The sequence below is a fragment of the Podarcis muralis genome, chromosome 1 (genome assembly GCF_964188315.1).
Source record: "Podarcis muralis chromosome 1, rPodMur119.hap1.1, whole genome shotgun sequence".
In the NCBI taxonomy this organism is placed as follows: Eukaryota; Metazoa; Chordata; class Lepidosauria; order Squamata; family Lacertidae; genus Podarcis; species Podarcis muralis.
The window spans coordinates 81903396-81916822 of NC_135655.1; the positions used below are offsets into that span (position 1 = coordinate 81903396).

Below are 13427 nucleotides of genomic sequence, written 5' to 3' on the forward strand. Positions count from 1 at the left end.
TTGTTTTACGCTCACGCAGGTGGGATCAGGTACTCCGACGGATCCGTCTACAAGTCCTTGGCATGGCTAGCTTATGCAGTGGCAAGTAAACTGAAAGGGGTTTAAAAATGGAAATGTTGCCGTTTCTGAAGACGAAGGATTTGTGGGTTTGGTCCATTTTGGTTACCAGAAACCTGGGCGAAAGCAAAACAAACAAACTAAAAACACCCTCCAGTCAAATTGTGTCATAGACTTGGAAGTTCTGGCAAAAGCTGAACATTTCAGGATTTACAAAAATGCTAGCTTGTGACCAAAAATCAACCCACGTCGAACAGCTTTAGTTATTATAACTTGGAACATGCCAATTTATAATGGTTTTTTTTTTAATCGAGTGACAGAACGTACACGCAGGATCTTCTTAATCTGCATTAAGTAACGGGAGAAAGAGCTCTCGGTGTAAATGACCTCATCGCGCGATGCAGAGGAGTGGGCCGCAATTGTCATTTCGAAGGAGATGCGCCTCTGATTGGCATGGCTTGGGAGGAGGGGGCAAGTCGGAGGTCCAGGGGGAAAGTGTGTGTGTTAGCTGGGGGGGGGGGAGATAAGATTCTACCACCCAATGTTGATGAAGAGCTCTGTAGAGCGTAGGGGGGGCTGGGGAGGGGCTCTTCAGTACAATCTGGCACCGAGTTTGTTTGCCTCGCTGCCTCCGGAGTGAAATATCACAAGATGGAGAGACAGACGGTGAGGGTGCAGGTGGGCGGTGGCGGGCGGTAGCTCAGGCTGACTCAGGGGGGCCGTCATCCGCTTGGCTGGCCATATGCGGCTCGCTTAGGGAGGGAGGATCGCTCCCACAATGCACTGGGGCCAACCAAGCATGGGCACCTGGCATCAGGAGCGTGGCTTTCCCTCCTCCTTTCCTTTCCTCCCCATCCTCTGTAGAGCTTTCTAAATCCAGAACCCCTCTTTCCTGCGTTGAGTCCCTAAGCTAGCTGCCCATAAAGCCATCCCACACCCCTTTCGCTTCCCACACAGGTAAGGCTCTTCTCCTGGTCTGCTCAAGGCAGGTGATGGTACTCTCACCTGACCATCCCAATTCGTTGCAACTTCTAAGGACTGTGCTCGCCCCCAAGACACTCTGGTACCCACAATAAACAGAAACGGGTTTTCTGCTGCCCAGCATCCTTGCCCAACCATGGTGACCTGTCAGATGTCTCCTGGAAGTTCAGAAGCAGAACGGGATCCACATTCCCATTCCCTGTCGTTTGTCTCTAGCATTTGACAAACAGGAACATGCGGCTGTTTAACCGTTGGTGTGTGTATGTTTTAGCACTAATAAGCACTGATAGTTGATCATCAATGATGTGGCCAATTCTTTTTCTACCATCTAGGCAGGTCACCACGACCGCATCTTGTGGCCATTAGTTCCATAAATTAATCCATTTGCTTGCCAGGAACCTGTTGTCCATCAGTGTCCTAGGGCTTTCAGAGAAAAACACCCCACCCCTCGCCGTTCATGTATGGTTACTATAAACCTCCGTGTAAATCTCAGAGTAAAGAAGCAATCCTGACCCCAGTTACCTGGATGTGAGCCCCTCTGAATTCAATAGGACTTACTTCTGAGTAGACATAGTTAGGATAACCCTATTAGTCCTACTCTTTTCTTTAAAGAAGCAAAACAAAACCTTACATTCCCGAGACTTTTTCCTAGAGGGAAGACGCTTCAATTATCAATACCCCACCTCCGTTCGAGTTATTTTCCAGCTCTCCACCATCTCTAAGGTGGGGGCGATCAGAACTGCTTTCAGGATTCTAAATGTGGGAACACGAGATTTATATAATGACCATGTGGTATCTGCTGTTTTTGTTTTGGGCCCTTTCCCATCCTGACATCACATTTGCCTTTTTAAAACAAAGCCACAAAAAACCCCACAGCACAACGGACTGACTTTTTCAGTGCTACTTCCATGACCCCGTGATCTCTTACAGGTGAATGCAGTCATTTCAAACCCCACTGGAATATATATGTGAAGTTGGAACTGTTCCCACTCCCCAATAGCCAATGTATGTTACTTTGCACTTATTATTTATGTTGAATCTCCTCTGCCATCTGTTGCTCAGTTACCCAGTTTGAAGAGACCCTTTTGGTGCTCTTCACAGTCTGTTTGATGTTATCATCCATACTAATTTGATGCCATCTGCAAACTTGGTTATCTTACTATCCAACCCCTGGTATGAGATCATTCAAAAATGAGTTTAAATAGCACCATTCATCTCTATGCAGATTCTGAAAGGACCTGGCTGGAATGGACTTGTCAACTAACAGGAAACGATGGGAATGTCTGTTCCGTTCTAATTCTTCAATGCCTGCACAAAACATGCTTCTAAACCACACTATCTCATCTGGAAGCCCTGCCCCTCACCAGAGATGGGAGCATAGGAAGCTGCATTGTATTGAATCAGGCCGCTGATCCATCTAGCTCAGCAATGGCGACTTTAAAAGAAGACTTTTAATGGGTCTTCTGGGGTTCAGATGGGAGATACCCCAAAACCCTACCTGAAGATGCCTCAGATGGAACCTGGGACCTTCTGCATTTGAAGGAGATGCTCTAGCACTCGGCTATGGCCCTTCTACTGCTAATCAATGATGCAGAGAGCCAGTGTGGTGTAGTGGTTAAGAGCGGTGGACTCATAATCTGGGGAACCGGGTTCGCATCTCCGCTCCTCCACATGCAGCTGCTGGGTGACCTTGGGCTAGTCACACTTCTTTGAAGTCTCTCAGCCTCACTCACCTCACAGAGTGTTTGTTGTGGGGGAGGAAGGGAAAGGAGAATGTTAGCCGCTTTGAGACTTCTTCGGGTAGTGATAAAGCGGGTTATCAAATACAAACTCCTCCTCCTCCTCCTCCTCCTCCTCTTCTTCTTCTTCTTCTTCTTCTTCTTCAGAAAATGTACTCTTTATATGTTTCCAGGATTTCTCTTCTCATACCTCACATTTGATCATTAAAACCTGACAGTGAAGACATCAGGGGTCCACCTGAAACTACATCTTTCCTCTGTCCACAGAATCCAGCATAGTCCTTCAATTTGCCTCTGAATTGCTGCACTTTCCCATTTTTTAAAATTCTGATTCGTGTGCAACAAGTGCAATACAATAACTCTAAGCATGTTTACTCAAAGAAAGGCCAACTCATTTCAAAGGGACTTCTATCCATGTAATGGATTATCTGCATATTCTATTTAAATAATTTTATTAATTGTCCACCATCTGAAAACAACTGTGGTGGTGTACAATATTACAATACAGCATAAAAAGAAATAAAAGCTACAGACAAATGAATAACAAGTAGGCTTTCTGATATTGCAGATATTTCTTTTTACATACAGCGCACAGAGTACTTTGCACCAACAGGTGGTTCTTTTTTTGGGCACCCACTATGCGTCCAATGAACCATCGATCCATCCCCAGCATTTTCCCCACAATCATTGTTGGATCTGCAAAGAGTTCCTCTGCTGCGCACCAGATCTCAGCTGAAGAACTATGATGTAAATCTTGCTAGTAACACCTCTCAAACTTACCTGTTTTAGACCTTTCAAGCCTCAAATACATGCTTGTACCCTTCTGCACTTTGCCTGATTATGCATAATGCAGAAGACAGACTAGGTAAAGGGCATGTCAAATTGCAGTGATACATATACATGGGCCTAAGGCCCCCTCTGCTGGCTGCTGGTAAAATTTCAAAACTTGGCAACAACTTCCAGGGGGGTTAGCCAGGTCTATTGGAGAAAAGTCAACATAGTATCTTGTTTCATGTTAAAGGCAAACAGATTTATGATGACATAACATTTATTTGGTCCCTAAATACTTTTTCCATAATAAATCTTCCAGTCTTTAAGGTATCATAAGACTCTTCTTGTTTTCAATACTTGGTGTTCATTCTGGGGCAGCTTCATGCATAACTTCTTTTTCAATATGAAAAAACACCCACGCATCATGGAAAATATGTGCACATACACATACCCTCTTGAATGAGCTCAGTAGCAGTTTTGCTTCAGTTACAGGATTTTGCAAGCTGTAAGGATGCTTCACACATTGAACGGATGATTTTCATGTAGGAAATAGGATATGCCAGCAGTACTTCTCTACTATCATGTAGGGAGGAACACATGTATGCCTTTTCATTGCAACCACAGTTCTGCTATGTGCTCATGAAGTGAAATAAACATGCATGAACTCTTCACACTTAATAGTGGATATATATCTCCTATATGAGAGGGAGATATGTGAATCAGCTACAGTTACTTCCAAATATATAAATTCCTTCCCGTAGCACCTTAGAGACCAACTAAGTTTGTTATTGGTATGAGTTTTGGTGTGCATGCACGCTTCTTCAGATAACAAATATATGTCCCAAATATATGTTATAATTGCAAAACAGGCACATGTGCAATTTTCACCCATGATGGTGCAGGGGACTGCAGAGCATATGCTATTGTTGTATGTCTGGCTCACAGTAGCAAGACCAATGCACTTTGCTACCTTAAGGTGAAGCACAGGGCTGCCCCCACATCAACCCATGGCATGTACAGAAGCCTATTGGTTAAACATTAGGAAGAACTTCCTGACAGTAAGAGCTGTTCGACAGTGGAATTTGCTGCCAAGGAGTGTGGTGGAGTCTCCTTCTTTGGAGGTCTTTAAGCAGAGGCTTGACAACCATATGTCAGGAGTGCTCTGATGGTGTTTCCTGCTTGGCAGGGGGTTGGACTCGATGGCCCTTGTGGTCTCTTCCAACTCTATGATTCTATGATTCTATGATTCTAGGACTGGTAGCTGAATCTTATTTCTGCACTAGCAACAGGACAGTGTCCTCTACCACCCATGAGAGAATCAGACTACGTAAGGGGGTGCAGAGTATTCTTGGCGACAAAGTTCTGTCCTCCAAGACTTCACTGCCCCTTGCTCACTGCTCCAGCACATGCCGTAATGCAACCATAGAGGCCCGCATCATCATAGGAGCATAGCAATGTAGGCACATGCAGAGTGGCTGCCAGAGTGCATGGGCTGGCCTGGCTCCCTGTCTGCCTGCTTCTGGGTTCAGTGGCTTTTCTGCAGTGATGTATTGGGAGAATGCGACTTGGTGAGACAGATAGCCCAGCTCAGCAGTGGAAGCAGCTGTGGCTTTCAGTCAGAATGTGTCAGGTTTTCAGCACCAGAGCCAGTAAGGAGAGGTTTTGCTACTGATAACTTAGTGAGTTCCTCTGAGAACCAAAGTGGATATGATGAGGGCATCTGTTAATAGATGTGTCTGTTCTGACCACACACACATATAAAGGGAGAGTGAATTCTGATTTTAACTTCAAGAAGCATGTGGGCGAGGGAAATTGGATCCTCCCAGGCAGTGCCTCTCCTATTGCTACAGACACTTTTCTCTTAGGCTGTGTTGTTGTACACATTATGGTTTACTCTGACTGCACTGCGCTCCCACTGCTGGTGCTTGAAGTTGAGCACACATGATGCATCTGAATCCTGCAGCTTCTTAAGGAATACTCCTGTTTGATGCACTTCCCCTTAAACCAGCTTCCATTTGATGAGAATAAAAGAAAGCCGAGGTTAAGCAGAGGGGTGTGCATTGCATATATGCAGCAGTGCAGTGTGGGGAACGAAATCAGCCAATGTTATCTGGGATGAAGAAACCTCTCCAGTGTACACAGCAATGTAAGAAAGTCAGTTGCAGTGAGGAGGGAAGCTACCTCACTGCTTTTCAAGGCACCAATGCGTACATAGCCATGAGTTGGGCTTCCTTCTGGTATTGGAGCTGGAGAGGGGGAGTGCTTAAGGATGGACCACAGCTCTCAACTATATATAAAAAAATTAAAATAAGAAAAAATAAATCCTGCAGCAGTGATCACCTGTCCAGGTGAGCCCCAGCATGCTGGCTTAGCTGCTAACATGGGGCAGGTTTGCCACTGCCACCATAACCTGCCATGCCCTGAGTGGCAATTCCCCCCACCCACCCGGGTCCCTGGACTAAGGCTCTGAAATCTAACCCTCACTGCAACACGAGGTCTGGAAACATGGATTGTAAACATGGCTGCCCCTGTCACATCGCATTCAGTCCTCAAAGTGGAGTAGTAAAATCCAAACCATACTGATATCAGAATACATTCTAGATCAGCTGGATTAATCCCTTTTATAAGCCTTGCCCCCACATAACACCAACTGTTCTTTGTGTTAAAGGGAGTAGGACAACACTATTTCTGGATCAGCTGAGAATTTATCCTTTTGTTACCTGCCCCCTCCGCCAGTATTCAAATAGTTCTGGAGGTTATTTACTTATTTATTGATTACAGGATTTTTGCTTTTGTTTTAAAACCCACTGGATTCATTTATGCATTACACACACTACTACTTCAACAGATGTAAAATTGTGTATTTCATTCAGGTTTCCTAACTATAAAAAACCTTGCAGCCTTCATAATTGACTAGTCAAATGGTTTGGCCTTCTCTCCCATCTGCAATAAGGTGTGACCCTCTTTTTGGTGAATTATTTAAAGGACACAGGTCTCATATTATATACAATAACAAGGTCATTAGCTGCACTGAGGTAGGTAGAAATACAGATGTAACCCTCTCTCCAACACACTATCACAGTTTTGTGTGAAACTGAACACAGGATGGGGTTACACAGGTTAAGAATCAGGAATGTGAATATGAGAGGTGGAGATGTGAATATAGGAGCAGGCATAAGGTTTAGCCCCCACTTGCTGGTATCCCCTTTTATACACACAGAGCCAGACCTACCATTAGGCAGAATGAGACAGCTGCATCAGGTGGAAGATGTCAGGAGGTAGGTGCACTCCCACCTCCATTCCTGAGTTTCCTAAGCAAGTTGGTCCTGTAAGCTGTGTATGGTGGAAGATGTTGTCCCACCACCAATGTTGAAAGAAGATTCAGCTGGCAGTCCAATCAGGTTTTGTATGTGGAATGGGTGCATTACCATTTTGTTCTTTGCCTTAGGCAGCAAAATGTTTTTGCCTAGCCCCACTTATATAAGTGAATGCCCCGCTTATATAAGTGAATGCTTGCTAGGCAAAGTGCTGTATTTGATACTATTATGGTGAGAGCAAAACATACCCTTCACCTTGACATTGGGTGACCTGGCTCTCACTGAAAAGGGTTCCATTAAGGGTTGTGGTGCACTTTCCCAGAGGTCTCCAAATTATACTATATATAATAGGGATAATGCTTTTGTGTTCATGTCTGGATGTGGCTTTCCAATAGGCTTCAGCTTGTCCAATATGGGAACAGGATATTGGACTTGACAGCCTTTGGTCTGATGCAGCTTGTCTCATCCTATCTATCTATCTATCTATCTATCTATCTATCTATCTATCTATCTATCTTTCATTCATTCACATATATTTATAGCCACCAATAACAATAGTTCTCTGGCCGGTTAACTCTTAGATTACCTGCCACACACTCTGCCCATCATAACCACTAGCATTTTCTTAGCAATTCAAAACATACTCAGCTTTGCTGCTCAACAAAAACTGCAAGCTGAAGAGGCTGGCTACACATTACACACACCATGCCAATAAACAGACATGTGTATACTGGGCTCTGATCATTGCACATTCTGGAGCCTCCCCAAAGAAAGATAGAGAAATGTGGGCGCGTTACAGGCAAACCTACAACAAATCAGGGGCCACTGGTCACTTTTATCTGGCTCTCTTTGGTTTGTCTCTCCTTATCTGCTTTCCTGTGTATTTTCCTGTACAATTACTTCCAACCTGGGAGAACTTCACAGAGTTCTCAGTAGTAACCAGTTTATGTAAAAGCAGATGAATCACAAGGATAGCTCAGTCAGAAGAGCATGAGGCTCTTAATCTCAGCGTCATGGGTTCAAGCCCCACACTGGGCAAAAGAATCCTATATTGCAGGGGGTTGGACTAGATGACCCTCATGATCCCTTCTAATTGTACAATTCCATGAGTCTATGAATGGCGGTTTTTTCAGTTTTTTCAGACTGTTCATGAAAAAGATTCAATTAACATGAAAAATGCAGAGTGCCAGGTTAGCAAGTTGTAACAGTATTTCAATACCATATTGACAATCCTGATTTGAGAGCACCCCTGAGGATAAACTGGATCTGAAACATGTTGGGCTCACTAAAAATTGTGCTCTTATCTCCCTTTGCACAGCTGGATGCTCTTTCCCCTCCTTTCCCAGCAGTTGGTGGCCTGCCAGATTGCCTTTCAAGTGAATTAAAGGGAGGCTTTTTTGTAACAGTTATATGTACTGCAGTTATTGTATCATTGTTTTTTTGTGTTGTGAGTCACTTTGGCACATGCGTGTAGGAAACTGGCACACACAGTTATCAAAACAGCAAATCCTCACTTGCTTTTTCTGGATGGGGTGATAGAAGTATGATCTCTAGATAGTACTGGGTCTTCAACACACGCAGCAGAACTACATGGTAGGACATCAAACGCGGAGGTGGTAAAATACTCTGTACTACTTCTGGCAACAGGTATGGGACTCCACTTTTGAATAGTTCTCCCTGACCTCCAGTTTGAGCAAAATCCCCGAAAACAAGAAACTAGCACACAGGAAAAGCAGGACTGCAGGCGGAGTGAGGCAGCTGCCTCAGGTGGGGGACTTGGCAGGGAAGCAAAGTGTTATTTATTATTGTATTTTTACTAAGGAGGGGGAAATGGCCTCCTTTCTTTTTTTGCCTGATGTGCCCAAAATTACTTAGGGGAGAGTTACAGCGTTTGCGTTATGAGCTGAAGGCTCCAGGCTCAATCTCCACCATCTCCTGGTAGGGCTGAGAGAGATCCTGGTCTGAAATCCTGGACAGCAGCTGCCAGTCAGTGTAGACAATAATGAGCTAGATGGACCCGATGGTATGGCGCAGTAAAAAGCAGCTTCTTATGTCTGCCTCAGAGAGCAAAATGTACTGGATCAGGGTTTCCCAAATTTGGGTCTCCAGCTGTTGGGGGTTTTTTTGGACTACAATTCCCATCATCCCTGACCACTGGTTCTGCTAGCTATGGATGATGTAGTCCAAAAACAGCTGGAGACCCAAGTTTGAGAACCCCCCCCCCCCAGGTAAATCCCCGATAGGGCTGCAGCAGCCTATATATTTCGCTAATGGCGAAAAGCGCGGCCGTTTTGGCGCGCCGAAGGTGTCGTGGAGAACAATCCCTTTCATCTGGTGCGGCCCAGGGGGGCGGGGGCTGGTCCAATACGCGGCTCCTGAAGAGACGGCGAGCGGGAGAGGCGTGTCTCCGCGCTGACGTCAGAGCACCCCGCGCTGCCTATGGAGGACACCCGTGGCGCACGGCCAGGGCTGCACGACCCACCGCTATGACAACAGTCGGCCGGCCGGATTGACGCGGGCAGGGGTGAGTCTCTCCGCAGGAGCAAATGCGCGCGGCTTCCTTTCATGTGGGGCTGGGGCGGGCCTGTAGCGGGGAGCCTTGTGCAAGCAGGGGAGGGAGTAGGCAGGGAGAGGCGGCCACCCAATCGGCGAGGGGCCCCAGGGGGGGCAGGGCGGGGGCGGGGCCGGTGACTGACACCTCCGGGCGCGTGGGAAGGGAAGGGGAAAGTACCTGCAGCTGAGGGAGGTTGCCAGCGCGCATATGTGCAGGTGGGAGGAATAGTGGTCTCTTCCAAGGGGGGGGGCACGGATAGTGGTCTCTTCCAGAGCAGCCTGTCCTTTGGCCACACGGGGCTAGTCGACGTCCCCCTCTTCGCATTGGACTGAGTGGAAGAGGGGCCCTGAGCCTTAGGAAGGAGGTATGTCTGGAGCGCCAGGTGCCCCCTAAAAGCGCCTATTTGTTAGAGGGATCTTGGAAGTTGGTTGCTCTCGAGCTTGCCTACCTTGAATGCATCCCCGGCGACTTCTGAATAAATGAGCCACGTGTCGGGCCGCTACTGCTGCCGTGAAAATGTGGGGAGGGAAGCAGCCTCGGCGCCTAACTTCATAGGAAGACATCAGAAAGTTTGACTTGTACAGGTGTGTGTGAGAGCAGCTGGGAGTAGGTTGCTCTCAAAGGTGGTCAAAGAATAGAAGGGAGGTGTTTCTTGCTTTTTGTATCAGAATCATAGACTTGGGTCATCTAGTCCAAACCCCCTACAATGCAGGAATCTTTTGCCCAAAGTGGGGCTCGAACCCATGGCCCTGAGGTTGCCTGAGGTTATATGGATACAGGTAGTGACTATTCAGAGATGAGAGGTGGGCTACCCAAATAAATTCTGAGCAGACCGGTCGTTGTGAGGAAGTGTTTGTATCCCACGTGCTGTGCATTTATTTAGGTTTCTTAATTGTCCTGTCTCCAGGGTAGGTGTCATTACTGAAAACAGATGAATAGGCCTAGATCTCGACCCAATATAAAATTCTACAGAAAATTAAAATAGCCCCCATATCTGTCTCTGCTCTGAAAGGAAAGCCAAACATGCACTACTTACAGCACACCTGGAGATTGTTCCGTGTTGTGGTTTTGGGATGCTGAAAGTTAACAGCCTTGACTAGCATAAGTAGATGTGGAATTCATGGCAGGTCTGGCTCTCTAGAGAAAAGCTGGCAGTACTAGCATGTATCCTTTGGGGCAGGTGAGTACCTGGTGGTGTTCTAGATCCTTGGGACAAGGAGGAAGAGTTTCTGTTGTGAAATATTGAGGTAGGAGGATTCTGGGTAAAGACAGGCCTTGCTCAGAAGTGGTCTCTGGAATCCCAAGAGAAGCTCTTTAGTGGGAGACAAGTGATTTGTTTTGCTTGCTTTTCAGAGTTGAAGCTAGAGTATGCCATTGAGTAGGGCATATGCACTCATCCCATTGTTATGTCTGACAAACAGGTTTTGCAGCATTTCGTATTGTTTCAACAACTGTTTGACCAGAGGCAACAGTGGGACAAAAGCAATATGTGAGTACAGTGGGACTTACTCCCTTGTAAGTGTGTGCAGCATTGCAGCCTTATTCCTCTTTTCAAAACCAAAAAAACACTGCCTCCAGCATTTATCCGAGGTCCTGTCCACTGTTTGTGGTCCTGAAATGGCAGGCAAGGAGATAATGAAAAGAATCAGTCTTTGTCTGATATCCACAGACTTCTCTCTTGCCTCTTTTTCTTGCTCATAAGCAAGAACACATGATTTTGTGCCCTACTGAGGTCTGCTGAATCATATATTTCGCAAAGTCCTCATTTTATCTTCCACTTGCTCAATTATTACCTAAAAGTTTATACAGGCCCTGCAGTTTGTGCTGCTCAGGAAATGGACAGTGTCGTCTGTGACTATGCCTCAGGTGGTCAGAAACTGCACAGAACCTTGTCTTTTTATCAATTTAACCAAATATCCAAGCATCTCCCTTTTGTATCGGCAGGAGAACAATTTGCATCAATTACTACTTTCTCATCTGTTTGCTGGGATGAAAATGGAATTAAATGGGAGTATTAGAGCAGTTGCCAATTCCCCTAGACTTGTGTTTCCTTTAGGTCCTGTCCACTGCTTGTGGACATTTCTGAATGGACCTTATGCTTCTGAGCATGAGCTAACTTCCCTCTTTGAAAAGGAGAAAGCTCTCTCATGGGATGACCAAGACCTTGAGGAAACCGCAGGTATAATTAGGCGGTGTTCGTTTTTCCTTAGATCATATTTTTAAAAACATGTTTCACAGCTACTTGTACATTTATTTGTTTTAGAAAGCCAGAATGCTGTGAAATGTGCCTGGGCCTTCCCTTCACTCCCTCCTTTGCAGAAACAAGGTGCACTTGGATGTGCAGGCATGCATACACAAGAGTGTAGTGCATATTATTTAGGTGTGTGGCAGGCTGTGTAAATGTGTTTGACTGCTGGTGGTACTAAGTGTAGAGAAAGATAGTTGTGCATGGAAAAACTCTTCTCCCAAATGAGTAGTCAGCAAGTGGAACCTGCAACAAAATGTTGCAATGTGGTGTGCTGGATGCCAGCAGCTAACCTTTTCTAGGATACTCTGTTCTATTCTCTCTCTCTTTATCTTGTGCATACTGGCCATACTCGGTCCTCACTGAACATCCCCCCCCCCCCCCCGTCCCCTGTGTGTGTGTTTACTCCTCATCCCTGTAGGGCTTTTCCTCTAAATATTTTTCTTGTACTGCTATAAACCTCGGGTTTTCCCCAAACCTGTTTGTGTGTGAATGTTGCCATTTTGACTATAAAATCAGTTTGCTATTAGTTTATAGGTTACACTGTAAAGACCCGGGTGTACAAAACAGTCACATTGACACTACTGAATTGCAACATATTTTCCCCCATTCTATAAACAGAATGCAAGTGTGGTGAGACAGGGTTGCCATATTTCAAAAAGTAAAAACCAGGATACCCCAAAAGCAATTTTAAAGGCAATCTGCAAAATTGTTCTCCCCCGCCCACCCCCACCCCCTCAATTCCACCTTTGAAAGCCCTAGGTGAGATGTAAAAGAGGAGAGGGTTTCTGTTGAAAAAGGGGATTTCAGCAAGGGGTGAGAAAAGCTCTTCTGTGAGATAATTAAAGCTGTAGGCCGCCTTCTCTTTTTGATCTGATAGCCATGACAATATGTTGTGAAATCAGAGTTCCTGTGGAAAGTTTTATTCTTGTTGACCCAGGAGATGGGGGAGTCTGAAGCTTGGAAAATGTCCTTATCCCCACACCACTGTTTGGAAAGTCAACATAGCAGCTGAAATTAGCAACAAGGATAAAATAAATGAGGCCTGGAGCTAGTCAAGAAGCAAATCCCTAGTGGATTTGACCTTGGCTATCACTGAAGATAAGAGCCATAATAAACTTTTAAGGAGGGTTAGTTAGTTTGTTTTACTGTGTAGGTCTGATCCCACATTTCAGAATCGCTGAAGGGCAGCAGTAATGCTATTGCCACCTCTTATTAATTTTGGGTGGATAAGATATTTCAATATTGTCACAGAAAAGGGACTTCCAAGAGTATCACACAACTACTAAAATGTAATTGGAATGAACAGTGCAATCCTATATATGTCTCCGTGGAAGCGAGTGCCACTGAGTTCAGTGCAGTTTGCTTCCATGTAAGTGGGTGTAGAAATTGCTGCCTTTGTTAGATACTTTATAGTTTGAATTGACCTTAAGTCAATATAGCCCTGTCTTTAGACTCCAATCCTAAGTGCATTAACTAGGAATTTAGGTTGTAATGTACTCACATACCTGGAAGTAGGGCTCATTAAAATCAAGGGTTTACTTCTAGAGGTAGGCATGCATAGGATTTTACTGCAAGTCTCACTGAGCTCAACAGAATACACTTCCAAGTAGGCCTGCATAGGATCCCTCTCTGCAGATAATTTTGATTGTATTGCTGCCTCTATGAGGAGAATTGATATTCTGCAGAGGAAAAGGGTAAGGCTACTTGCTCAGCTGGTTTAAGACAAGATTCTCCCTAACCATAATTATGTCTCCTTAAGG

At 45.3% G+C, this 13427-nt stretch overlaps 1 protein-coding gene across 4 annotated transcripts in view; it reads left to right on the forward strand.

Moving 5' to 3' along the window:
• The first annotated feature begins 9293 nt into the window (after positions 1-9293).
• Positions 9294-13427, forward strand: part of SLC43A3 (solute carrier family 43 member 3) — a 42406-nt gene continuing 38272 nt past the window's right edge. The window contains exons 1-2 of one of the 4 annotated variants that reach the window (XM_077933104.1): positions 9302-9387; positions 10840-10908. The gene's annotated coding sequence lies outside the window, so the exon portion shown is untranslated. Of the gene's footprint in view, positions 9390-9640; positions 9784-10839; positions 10909-13427 lie in introns of those variants that run through there. The other 3 variants (XM_077933107.1, XM_028738649.2, XM_028738667.2) reach the window with 3 other exon arrangements.